We start from the raw sequence: 12144 nt of genomic DNA on the forward strand, positions 1-12144 counted from the left end.
ATGTAATCACATGAGAAAGAGAATCAACCCGGGATATTCCATCCATAACAACTATACTTACAAAATGTTAAAAGAGCTTTATGTTATTGTTGGTAGATCGATTTTTTGAAAAATATGTGTTTTTACAAAAAAAAAATGGTTAATTAAAGACTCTTAAGTTTTAGTCTATTAATGTGTTATTGGTTCGATGATTATTTCCTTCAAGAAAAAATCTCTTCTTCATCAAAAAGCTTGGTTAATATCATTGAAACAATACTTGGGTTCACCCCTAGAGGTGGACCCTTTGTTCACCTCCTCTAATGTTAACCAATAAAAACATGCCACCTAAGACTAAATTTAAACCATATATTGAATTAAAAAAATAAACAAAAGTTGTTTAACGTCGTTAACGTCATTGACGTCTTCCATCTTTTACATTTTTTTTTCTCGGCCCCCTGTCTTATATATATATATTATACAATAGTTTTAGGCTATTATTACTGATTAGGGTTTTTGTTCATCTTTAATCGGTAGGTCTATTTCATCGATACTTTTTTTTTTTTGGTTAAACTTTGGATACTTTCTCTTTTTATTCTTTATTGGGTTCTTCGTAACAAACGCTAATCAGAAGTTTTTCACAAATTTACAGAGGAAGACAGAGATAATATCAATTTAGACATCTAGAAGAAGGAAAACTTCAGTGTTATACAAACATCAACTTGTCAGGTGAAGTTACGCAGATTCTGTTTTTTTGTTTTGGGTGCCAATATGAAGTAGTTTCAGATTCTCTTATCATTATTAAACTAATATAGTTTTAAAAATTAGTGGTGAAAAATAGAGGTATTGTAATCGATACATATGTGTGAGTTTCTATATTAAAATATTTATGGATTATGTTTTTCAGGTCATCTTTTTCTCTGTGTTGTGTTGATCCGGATATATTGAAGTCTGGATTTGGTGGATGTTAACAAAGACGTACTAATTCCGCAAGGTAAGACGTAAACATCAATTAAAAGAGTTTTTTTTCTAAGTATATTTACTAGGAGATATATGTTCGAGATATATGGTGCATCAAAAGCTGAATTTTTTTTCTATAAATTAAAATATATATTAAATTTTACAATTTTTTTTTTTGAGACAGTTTTCGTTTGTAAATTTATAAAATAAACTGTGAGGAAATAAAACATAATTATTTATCAACCCTCAAAATTTTAATTTTACCAATCCGCCCATATGTAACATTTAATCAAATTTTTTTAATAGATTGAGTAACATATATTTGTTTAAAAAAAAATCAAATCACAACATATGCATAAAATACATATTTATTAATCATATGTATTATATGATAATTTAAAATAATTTGTTAATAAGATCAAATAAAAATGTTAAGAAATTCATAAAATTGAAAACTTAACAAAACCTTCTAAATAAAATAATTTTAAATAAATAATATGGTATAATATCAAATCTTAGTTTTTAAGGTTGATTAGTTAACAATTTTTGAAAATAATAATTATTTTTGGAAATAATAATTAAAAACTTAACAAAACCTTCTAAATAAAATAATTTTAAATAAATAATATGGTATAATATCAAATCTTAGTTTTTAAGGTTGATTAGTTAACAATTTTTAAAAATAAGAATAATTATTTAAAAGATTTTCTTAGTTTACAATTTTCTTAGATTTTCTTAGTTTACAATTTTCTTTGTTTACAATTTAAGATTTTCTTAGTTTACAATTTAATTTACAGTTTTTTTATCCTTAATAAGAAATTTTACAAAGTGGTTTTTCAAATAATAGTACATATATAGTAATATTAAATGGTTAATGCAGATTAATTGCAATGGAGAATAGTTATATAAGTGAAGATTTTTCTCCCAAGGAAGATTATGATTCAATAAGTGCAGACACCGCTTCAGTTAGTGAATCTGTAGAAAAAGAAGATAACATAGCCAACAATGAGAATTATGTCCAAACTGAAGAGGTTGTTGTTCTAGAAGCAAACAAAGAAAGTGAGCTGAAAGATGAACTATGTATTGGCATGGAGTTTAGCTCTGATGAGACTGCTCATACAACTTACCAAAAGTATGGAGGCAGTCATGGTTTTGACTAAGGAAACAACAAAGAACGATAAAAAAGAGAAGGTAGTAAGGCTTCGTTATGTTTGCTCAAAGGAGAGGTATAGGAAAGAAACTAATGACGAAAAATCTTATTCACAACCAATCACACGCTGTGGTTTTATTCTCATATGACGTGCTACCTACGGAAGAACGAAAGATATAAGATTGTGTCTTTTGAGCAGAACCATAACCATGATTTAGTGACGACACCTATGAAACATTTGTTAAGGGGCAATCGTGCACTATCTATCTCTCAAAAACAACATGCTGATGATGCTGAGATGTCAGGAATTTCAGCAAAAGCAACTGTTGAAATGATGAGTAGAGAAGTTGGGGGACGAGAAAATCTGGGGTTTTTGGCGAAAGACTATCAAAATTACATATACCGAAAGCGAATGGCAAAAATGGAAAAGGGAGATGCTGGAGCAGTTTTGGAATACTTTCAGAAAAAAAAGAGGGTAATTCATCATTCTTTTATTCAATGCAGCTTGATGAAGATGATATGATCACTAATATCTTTTGGGCAGATGATCGGTCTATAAGTGATTACAATCTTTTTGGAGATGTTGTTTGCTTCGACACAACTTATAAGACTAACGAGTATGATAGACCCTTTGCTCCATTTGTCGGAGTTAATCATCACAAGCAAACTGTAGTGTTTGGTGAAGGCAGAACAATCATCATATAGACTCTTTTATATGATGAAACTATTGAGTCATATGAGTGGCTTTTCGAGACTTTTCTTGGAGCAATGTCTGGAAAACAACCAAAAACAATTCTGACTGATCAATGTGCAGCAATGGCGAATGCAATAGTGAAGGTATTTCCTGAAACAAAACATAGGTTATGTGTTTGGCATATTTATCAGAATGCTGCAAAGAAGTTGAGTCATGTATTTCATGGAGCAGAACAATTTGCCATAGACTTTAGTAAGTGTGTATATGACCATGAGGAAGAACAAGATTGGTTATTGGCATGGAGTGATATGCTCGAGAAGCATAAATTGACGGAGGATAAATGGTTGAAGAATTTGTTTGAGCTCAAAGAAAAATGGGCAATGGTATATGGACGTCATACTTTTACAGCAGATATGGTGAGCACACAACATAGTGAAAGTATGAATAATATATTGAAAAAATATTTGAAGCATAGTTATAACTTGTTGTGCTTCTTTGGACACTATGAGAGAGTGTTGGAGGATCGAAAATACAAGGAATTGATTGCTGACTTCAATATGATGCATACCTCGCCGGTATTATGTGCTAATGTAGAAATGTTGCAACATGCACATGAAGTGTATACGCCTGAAGTTTTTAGCTTGTTCCAGAGGCAATATATAGTTATCGTTGATTATGTTGCTACAAAAGTCAGTAAGTCTGAGATGGTGTATGAATACAAAGTATCTTATCGTGGTGTGGCACGAGAGCATTTGGTTAATTATGATGCTATAAGCCAAACAATACATTGTGGTTGCATGAAGTTTTCTTTTGCTGGGATCTTATGTCGTCATGCATTGAAAGTGCTGGACAAGAAAAATGTTAGAAGAATTCCATTTACATACATTCTAACTCGATGGAGCAAAGAGGCAAAAACATGAAGAATATCTTATTATCATCCGAAGACACTTAATGAAACAGAGAAGCAATCGATTGGAAGGCGATACAGCCATATATGTCGTACTTTCCATGAAATTGCATCTGTTGCTGCTGATCATATAGAGTTGACGTTGTGCGCAAATGAAGATGCCATTCAATTGCTTAGAAAATTGGAGGAAAAGAAAAAAGAACTTGTGAAAGCTAATGCATGGATGCCCCAAAGCTCAGATGTTGGACTTGTGGAAGAAGAAGAAGAAGTAGAAGACAAGGAAGTTCCAAAGGGACGTGGAATAAAAAGAAAAGCTTCTGTTGGACGACCAAAGAACCAAAAAGTTGGTCCCCATGGTCGATACTTGAATGTTCTTGAAGTAAAAAATCGACGTACATCAAAATCATCAAGTAATGATACAGCAAAAAAAAAGTTATCATTTCAGGTATTTGATATATATTTTTTTCTTTTTAATATAAATATATATATATATATATATATATATTCACTTATTAATATAATTACATATATATTCACTTATTAATATAAATATAAATATATATATATATGTATATTAACATTTAATAAAATGATAAATGCTATAGGACACTACTCTTACTCCAGATACTCAATTATCTGTTACTACCACTAGTCCGACCTTACATCATGAGTCATTTATCTCACAAGTGTTCAAGGTAAACAATTCATTTTTACTATTTCTATGTTCTTAAATTATTTGTCATTTTTATTATTAATTTGAAGTCTTATATTTTGTAGGAATATGACAAGAGTTATGGTGGTCCATCTTAATGCTATGCTATACCACTTCTTTTTTCCCAAAATCATATAAAGCTAGATCACTTTTTATTTTTCCTTTATGAAATCACATTTTTGCAAAAGTACATTAGTATTATTTTATTCTAGAATGATATTCTTTTTATTATTTTCTTTCAAATGCGCTTTTTTTTTTGCTTAGGCGTACATGTTTATACTGACAAGAAAAAAAAAATTGCTGGATCGTAGAGATGAGTAACGTCCAAAATCTGTGTTCATAATGATTAATAAACAATACTTGTAAATACAAAATCTTCATTTAAATATTTGTAAAAACTAAAAGACAGGGGGCCGAGAAAAAAAAAATGTAAAAGATGGGAGACGTTAACGACGTCAAACAAAATAATACAGCTTTTGTTTTATTTTTTTAATTCAATATATGGTTTAGATTTTGGTCTTAGGTGGCATGTTTTTATTGGTTAATATTAGAGGGGGTGAACAAAGGGATTCACCAATAGTGGTGAACCCAAGTATTGTTCATATCATTGACGTTGGTTATACAATTCTATTAAATTTAGTTTTGAAAGATGATTTATTTCAAAATACCATAGTATTAATTAGGTTTTAAAATTTATTATATAACAAACCTAAAAATTGGACAATTTTTTGTTACATATAAAAACTCTAAATGTCAACTTAATGGAAGATTTAACTGGAAAAAGTCTCTATCTGGTATCTAATATTGGACCCGTTAATAATGTGCAATGTATAATGTGGGGTATTGAATCCCAAGAAAAATCTAGATAACATATTTAACCAGAAAATTAGTAATATGTAGTGGAATAGACCAGCATGGTTCAATCTGGTCGTTAATAATACGAACAATCCAAAACATCTCCTCCTAAAATCTAAATTAATGACAAAAATACGTTGTTAAACGTCAACAAAATAGCTTTGGTTCTACTAACCAATCCTATACGGTTCATATCTTTTAAGCCCTAAAAATCAGCTCCAATTTAGTTTGAAGAACGGTTTAGGCCAACTGATTTCAAGACAGTCTTGGTGTTTCTCTTAACCAGAAAACCAAATTGGTTATTGTGTGCCGAACTAGACCGAATCACCAAAATTCTTAATAATTTCGCCGATCAGTTTATTTTTCCTAGGAAAAAAATCGATAAACCGTTTATTGCCGAATGCTCATTACTACCAGAACTTATTGCCTCCCCCACACAAAAATCTTAAAAACTAACTAACATATTTTTGGACCCTACACCACTCTTAGCATGTGACAACTTAACCAACTTTGATTTAAGCAGTTAACGTTAACAACCCCACTTGAACTAGGAAGACAACAAGTAGCAAACTAACGCTGTTAACGATTTTCCGGTCTCATTTATAATGAAAATAATCATATATATATATATATATATATATATATTTCTATAGTAATTTCCTTTTAATCAAAAATGTTGGATAACCTCAATTAAAAAATAAAATAAATAAATCACAAAATACCAAAGTTTGAAAGGTGAACTTTCGCATGTTTCTCGTGTATATGTAAGTTGATGAATTCCCTTGAGGGATCATAAATTGACATCGAGAAATATATACACGGTCATGAACCGTAATTATAGGGATTACAATTGATACACAAGTGATTACACTTGATATGCAAGTATCGTATCAATCAGAATTAATCACAAAATAAGTCTAATATCTATCACCCTGTCGCAGTTTAAGCGTCGGGTCTATAGACGGTTAAGCTGGATCGGAAATCATTGAACAACATGGTGGGTAGACCTTTGCTGAAGATATCTGCAAACTGAAGTGATGAGGGTACATGAAGAACTTTGACTTGGCCCATTGAGACCTTCTCTCGGACAAAGTGGATATCAATTTCTATATGTTTGGTTCGTTGATGCTTGACAGGGTTGGTAGCAAGGTAAACAGTGCTGACATTGTCGCAGTAGACAATGGAGGCTTTTGTTAAGGGGCAACCAAGTTCAAGCAGCAGGTTGCGTATCCAACAAAGCTCAGCAATTGTATTGGCAACACCTTTGTACTCAGATTCTGCACTAGAGCGAGAGACGGTAGGTTGCCTTTTAGACGATCAATAGATCAAATTAGTGCCAAGGTAGACACAGTAGCCTGAAGTTGAGCGGCGGGAGTTTGGACAGCCGCCCCAATCAGATCCGAGTAGGCCGTGAGTGTGTTGATAGGACCTTTAAGAAGCTGTAATCCATAAGTCTTTGTGCCTTGAATGTATCTAATGATCCGCTTGAGAGCTTGAAGATGAGGTTGGCGTGGAGAGTGCATGAAGAGGCAGATTTGTTGGACTGCATAGGAGATATCTGGGCGAGTGAAAGTCAGATACTGCAATGCTCCAGCCAAGCGCCTATAAGCCGTGGGATCAGAGACCAGATCACCTACGTCAGCTGAAACATATCTTTTTGGTGGGTTTTGAAATACTTATGAATGTATGAATGATGCAATCAGACAACAGACACAAGCTAAGACCCAAAGATATGTGATCAGGTGGAATGCAAGAGGTTTCAATTACTCTTATGGAGTTGCAGTATAAGAGATGTCAATCCATAATGAGTATGATGCAAGCAGTCTAGATGTGAACACTTATCTAAGTTAAGCCAAATATGAAAATGGTTTTGATGTAACAGTATGATGACAGAAATGTAAATGCAGAATGTAAACTACTAAGATAACAGACTAAATGCAAGATAATAACTGAAACTAAGATATGCAATGAAACAGGAATGAAACTACAAGGATGCAGGACATAAAGCAAGAACTTGAAAACGGACTCGAGCAGGCACTCGATCGTATGCTCCATCGAGTACATGGTCGAGTGGGAAGCTACGAAGAACAGAAACCAAACTTAACAATCAAACAGAGCAGGTTGAAAGTAAATCAAACTAAAAGCGGATAACAGTAATCAAATAGAGAAATCAATAAACATAGAAGGTCCTAGGGATAGATTCATGGGCTGGACTTGAGCTATACTAATCTCAACTGATCAACAAACCTCAATCAACAGTGAGCTATCTCTAGACAATGATCATCTAATACTTGTTAAACCATTCTCATGAAAATAAGAATCAAGCTTAGATACTCCTAGATCTAGTTCTCACTAGCTATTGCATACAAAAGCAGGCATAAAGATCCAGATCATCGCATGTCAAAAACCATCCTATACAACCAATCTCTAGGGATAGACACAGTAATCTCTAGCATTAGTATTATCTAGAAACTTAAACATTGGTATGATGCTAAGCAACCTAGGATCTGTTCTTACCCTCTCAGATATAAGAACAGCATATAGCATACCTAATCTAGAAGAAATATTTAAACAATCAAGCTTGATCAGTCTAAACTATCATAACTCTCATCCAGCCTAATCCATCCCTAAGATCCTAACACACTACTCAGATGAACAACACATGATGAACAAAATCATAAACCCAGAAATCAATGAAACTTGCATGATTAGAAAGATAAGATGAAGATCTACAACTTTGTTCAAAGAAACAAACTTAGATTCTCAATACCCAAAAAGTTACAGAAGCAACAAAGTACGAAAATCTAAAGAAAAAGCTTAAAAGTGGCTGATGATGTAAACTTAAAAGCTAAAATCCCAAAAAGGGTTAAAACTAGGTTTTCTGATATTTTTCCTCTGTAAAGTGGCTTGTCAGCGGCCATAGAGTACAAGGGGTATATAGAGAAAAGTAGGGGAGCCCTAAAATGGCTACAGGACAAAATAGAGAGGCGGTTCGGTTGACTCGACCATGTGCTCGGTCGAGTGCATGGTCGAGTGAGGTCTTCTTCTGCTCCTTTTAGTCGGTCGAGTTCCTCTCAGCACACGGTCGAGTGGACTTCCGGATCTTGATTCTCTTCTGCTCTAGCTCCTTTCTCTGCTTCTCTTGATGGCTCCACTCTCCCTCAACACTTATCCATGCTCCATTGAGTCCTAAATCACCTGTTCATGCAAGAAACAATGCAATGCAATGCAAATATACTCTAATGCATAAACAGCCCTAAAAAATACTCAATGATGACCTAACAAGCTAGTGAATCATGCAAAATGTGTAAATAAACTAAGGTAAAACAAGGTAAAATATGTGAACATCATCAGCATAGAGCTTTGAGTTCACGTCGATAGGTGTTTGACACGGTTTGCAATTAGACATGCCAGCTCTATTGATGATTTCTTGTGCGTATGTTGCTTTGCTGAGAATGATACCGTTGGTGTTGAAGTCCGCTTTAATGCTAAGGAAGTAACTCAGCTGTCCCATGTGTGTCATTGGGAATTCTGTTTGGAGGGAGGCAATGATCGAGTGAAGAAAAGTGTCATCCGAGGCGGTGAGAATAATGTCGTCCACATATAATAGGAGATATGCCTGTTGTGTTCCTTTTCGACAAATAAATAAAGATGCATCAGTTTTACAAGAGTGAAACCCAAGAGTACGAAGATATTTTGCAAACCGTGCATTCCAAGCGCGTGGGGCTTTTTTGAGACCGTAGATAGCTTTACGAAGTTTGCACACATAGTCAGGATATTGTGGATTGATAAAGCCTGGTGGTTGATGCATGAAGACTGTTTCATCGAGGTCGCTGTGAAGGAATGCATTTTGGACATCTAGCTGATGAATCGGCCAGTTGCATGCAAGGCTGACATTAAGAACAGTCCGAATAGTTGCTGGCTTGACAACAAGACTGAATGTTTCATCAAAATCATTCTAGCTTCCTGTGATTTACCATTAGCCACCAAACGAGCTTTATGACGTGTTAGAGACCCACTTGCATCGTATTTGTGTTTGAAAAGCCACATAGATCGGACAATGTTTGCCCCTTTAGGGCGAGGAGCCAGATCCCATGTCTTAGTCTTAATCGTAGCACCATGCTCATCTTTCATTGTTGGATTCCAATTAGGATCAGAAAGAGCGGAGAGATGACTTTTTGGTAGAGGAGAAACAGAGGTGAGAAGCAATATGACTTGTTTGTGTTTGCGAATGCCATGCTTGCTTCTCGTGGTCATTGAGTGACTAAGGGGAGCATGAGGAGCAGGCGGTTCAGCAACGATGGTGGGATCAAGGTGGGTTGTTGGAGGAGTGTGAGCTGGTTGGTTTGTTGGAGGAGTGGGTGGTGTGTTTTGAAGAATATCTCGAAAGAGAGCAGAAGATTCATCAGGGAGGTCAAGAAACTGGTAGAGTTGCTGTGGAGGTTGTTTTTCAGCGGCTGGGAACACAGACTCATCAAACAGGACGTGGCGAGAGATGATAATTTTATTATTCTTTAGACCAAGACATCGACAGCCACGATGGTGAGAAGGGTAACCAAAAAAAAGGCAGGGTGTGGAACGAGGTGATAGTTTGTGTAGGTTGGAATGGTTTAGGTTGGGAAAATGTAAGTGTTCATAGGAGGGTGCTTTGTGAAAAAGTATAGAAAAGGGAATTTGATAGTTTATGGCAGAGGAAGGAAGAATGTTTAGAAGGTGAACTGAGACATGAAGGGCTTCAACCCAATATGTAGGCGAGAGTTTAGCTTGGAAGAGAAGAGCCTGAATCATGTTTTTGATCGTACGAATCATACGTTCGGATTTTCCATTTTGTTGGGAAGTATGAGGGCAAGAAAAATGAACTTGTATTCCATGAGTATCAAAATAGTGGTGAAAATCAGAGTTGTTATATTCACCACTTATCACACTGGAATGATTTCATTGTGGAATTGAATTGAGTTTGAATAAACTTGATAAAGTGGAGAAATTTGGAGAAGACTCTCTTTTGCGACAAAGTGGATAGACCCATAGGAAATGAGAGTGATGATCAAGGAAGAGAACATAGTAGCGAGTACCACTAATGCTTGGGACAGGAGAGGTCCAAACATTAGAGTGTATCAGCTCAAAAGGTTGAGAAATTGTGGAATCAGATTGAGAAAAAGGAAGTTTTATTGATTTTCCCAAATGAGAAGCCGTACAGGAGTTTAGACTGCTGTTTTTATTACAACGAATGGAATGAGAAGAGATAATAGAACAAAGATTGGCATTATTAGTGTGACCAAGACGTTTGTGCCATAGGCTCGGCGATGCAAGGAAAGCAAATGAAGTTGACAAAGAGGGATTGAGAGGAGCTGTAATTGGATACAGATCATTGGAGATGTTGATGTGGAGGAGTGTTTGTTGCGTCCGAATATCCTTCACAGAGAAACCAAACGGATCAAACTCGACAGTACACCAATTATCTGTCGTGAATTTACGAACAAACACAAGAATTTTGACAATTTGAGGTGTTACGAGAATCTGGTTTAGAGAGAGAGGGCGAGAACGAGTGGGAATGAAAGAGGAACCAAAATAAGTAAGGGAATAGAATATCCATTTCCAACAATGACAGAGTGCTTGATATTAGTATTAAGATTAGAGTGAATCGTACATGCGGAGGCGGCGAAATGAGCGGTGGCGCCAGTGTCCATGTACCAGTCGGCAGCAGAGGGATCAACTAGAGTCATCTTGTTAAAAGCATGAGCAAAGTAAGTTGTAGGCTGCTGATCGGTGATATGCGCTTGCGATGGATGAGGAAACGAGGGTCAAGATCCAAGGAGGCCACGAGTTTGTGAGAAAGCGTCGACCACAACATGGGCTGATTAGGCCAATTCGGATATGGATTGGGCCAGTAATTTGGGGCCTAATTAGGATAATGGGGTCGAAAAGAATTGTTGTGGCGACCGCGAGATCGGTTGTTGTGTTGCCGGCGAGATCGATTGTTGTGTTACGGAGGGTAATGGGAAGGCGAGCGGTTGTCCGGTCGAGCTGTGACGGTGAGAGCGGAGGGAGAGGAAGCATGGTCGGTGTTGGAAGCCACTGGTTTCTGTAACTTCTTGAGACGAGTTTCCTCCAACCCAAGCATAGATTTGGCCGTGGAGAAACTAAGGAACGGATCTTTGTGTTTGATGACATTGATGATATTGTCAAATTTGCCATTCAATCCATTGAGAAGGTACATAACCAGGTTGCGATTGGAGACTGGGGCATCAACGTTCTCGAGAAGATTGGAGAACGACTTTAGTTTTTGACAGTATTCCTGAATGGATTAATCGCCGATTTCGAGGGTGTGAAGATCATTATGAAGTTGAATCGTCCGGGCCTCCTTGTTGTTGTGGAATTGGTTCTCGATGTGAAGCCAATGTCCCGGGCAGAACCACCAGTTTTGAAAGAGATGCGGAAGAGTTGAGGAGCCAAGGTGCCATAGAGCCAAAGTTTGACCAAGCCGTCACGTTTCTGCCAAGCAATATCGGTAGGACCAGTAGGAAGAGAGGTACCATCGATGTGTCCAGACACATCGAAGGTGAGACAGTGTGTGAGTAAAGTTCACGCAACGCATCATAGTTGTGGTCATCAAGATCCAAAATCAGAGGGATGTGAGATTTGATGTTGGTGACACCAAAAGCATGCTCGGTATTGACAGGAGCAGCCATGAAGAGAGAAAGGAGAGATCGCACAAAAGAAGAAGAGAATAAAAGAAAAGAAAATAAATCATGAGCAGAGAGGCTATAATACCATGTAAGTTGATGAATTCCCTTGAGAGATTATATATTGACATCGAAGAATATACACATGGTCATGAACCGTAATTACAAGGATTACAATTGATACACAAGTGATTACACTTGATATGC

General features: G+C 36.0%; 2 pseudogenes; one reads left to right on the forward strand and one right to left on the reverse strand.

The window, feature by feature from the left end:
• The first annotated feature begins 2384 nt into the window (after positions 1–2384).
• On the forward strand, positions 2385–4418 carry LOC147921363 (protein FAR1-RELATED SEQUENCE 5-like; annotated as a pseudogene).
• Positions 4419–11237: 6819 nt separating this feature from the next.
• On the reverse strand, positions 11238–11943 carry LOC147921364 (uncharacterized; annotated as a pseudogene).
• Between the last annotated feature and the right edge of the window lie 201 nt (positions 11944–12144).

This window comes from Camelina sativa, chromosome 18, assembly GCF_030686135.1.
Source record: "Camelina sativa cultivar CO46 ecotype springtype chromosome 18, ASM3068613v1".
NCBI lineage: Eukaryota > Viridiplantae > Streptophyta > Magnoliopsida > Brassicales > Brassicaceae > Camelina > Camelina sativa.